The following is a 1570-nucleotide window of genomic DNA, read 5'->3' as shown; positions in this document are numbered from 1 at the left end:
TCTCTCAGATTCTACACAGCGGAGATTGTATGCGGCCTCCAGTTCCTGCACCAACGCAACATCGTCCACCGGTGAGCAGAATTTCCCACATTTCCCTCCTTCCTTGTAATAATGTCCCAGCTTTCCCAGAGTCCTGAATTAGGCCCAGTTTGCTGTCCTACATCCCCAAGTCTTCTGTATCTGCACTGATTTGCATTTGTCTTTTCTCTTTTCATTGCAGAGACATAAAGCTGGACAACATCATGGTGGACAGAGATGGACACATCCGCCTGATCGACCTGGGGCTTGCCCAAGACGGAGTCACCTCATCTAATAAGATTTGTGGAAGGACGGGCACAGTTAAATATATGGCCCCAGAGGTGCTTCTTGAAAAGGAGTATGACACAGCAGTGGACTGGTGGAGCCTGGGGATTGTCGTATCCAGGATGGCGGCAGGACAGTCCCCTTTCTACCATGGCTCCAAGAAGGAAAAGGTCATCGAATCCATCACCACAGAGCAGCCAAAATTTCCATCTTGGCTTGATGCTGACTTAAAACATCTTCTAGAGAGACTGCTGCGCAAGAATCCTGAGAAGAGGCTGGGTGTCTACAAGAATATCCGAGGTCACTCTTTCTTTACCACCATAGATTGGGAGGAACTGGAATTGAAAAGATCACGGCCGCCATTCAAGCCATTTAGGAGAGTTTTGGAGAATAAAAGCCTGCAGTGGCCGGAGGATGGGACACCCTTTCACCCCGTGGACGGATTCGATTTCACTTCACCAAGCTGGACCCGGTAGGATTTTGCTCCTCTAGGGATGATGTTCTTCAGTCTGGCCTCTGTGTTCACCATCATTGTTCCTCTGGTGTCAGACAGGAGGTCATATAGTAATCCTGCTTCAGGTCACCATGTCAAGTCCGCAGTCTTCTGCCTATTTGGCTTCATTATTGTTGCTCCTGTAATTACTGTCTCTGCTTCTTCTTAGGATGACGAGAAGAATCCGATAGTGAAGGAAGCCACAAGCATCTGGTAAGTACCCTCTATATACACCTACACATACATATCTGTACACCTATATACACCTATACACACAGGACACCTACCATTATATCCATACATTGTAACAAATCTTCACGTCTTAAAAAGTTTATTCTAAAAACATTTTCTCTCTTATGTCTTGCAGGCTCAGCCCGTGCCGACTGTCTCCAGAACCCACGACTCTGCTGCTGTAGAAGACCTCAGCTTGCCTAAAACATCCTCTCCATCACCTCTGCTGCATATTTCCACCACGCTTCCCTCAACCCTGACATCATCTGCTGTAATAATTGGCTGACATCGGGCATCATCCTCTGCTGAAGACCCTCTTCACCCCCCGCAGCGGCCTGTGCTTGATTGGCAGCTGGCGAGTTCAGGAAAAATAGCCCGAGTGACTATTATCCCTGAACTCCTGGTTACCAGTAAGACCTCGGCACAGGCCAGGTAAGTAGCACGCACCACATACATTAAGATAGACACAAGTGTAGACACTAACACATACATAGACACAAGTACACACACTGATAGGTGTAGATTTCGGCTTTGATTCTGGGA

General features: G+C 47.6%; 1 long non-coding RNA gene across 1 annotated transcript; it reads left to right on the top strand.

Moving 5' to 3' along the window:
- The first annotated feature begins 719 nt into the window (after window positions 1-719).
- On the top strand, window positions 720-1228 carry LOC136582046 (uncharacterized). The gene is made up of 3 exons (XR_010787129.1): window positions 720-775; window positions 966-1009; window positions 1164-1228. It is a non-coding gene; the product is annotated as an uncharacterized lncRNA (long non-coding RNA).
- Window positions 1229-1570: the final 342 nt, after the last annotated feature.

The sequence above is a fragment of the Eleutherodactylus coqui genome, chromosome 11 (genome assembly GCF_035609145.1).
Source record: "Eleutherodactylus coqui strain aEleCoq1 chromosome 11, aEleCoq1.hap1, whole genome shotgun sequence".
NCBI classification, from domain to species: Eukaryota; Metazoa; Chordata; class Amphibia; order Anura; family Eleutherodactylidae; genus Eleutherodactylus; species Eleutherodactylus coqui.
Note: the sequence above shows the minus strand (reverse complement) of the source record. Positions and strands in the feature narration are given on the sequence as shown.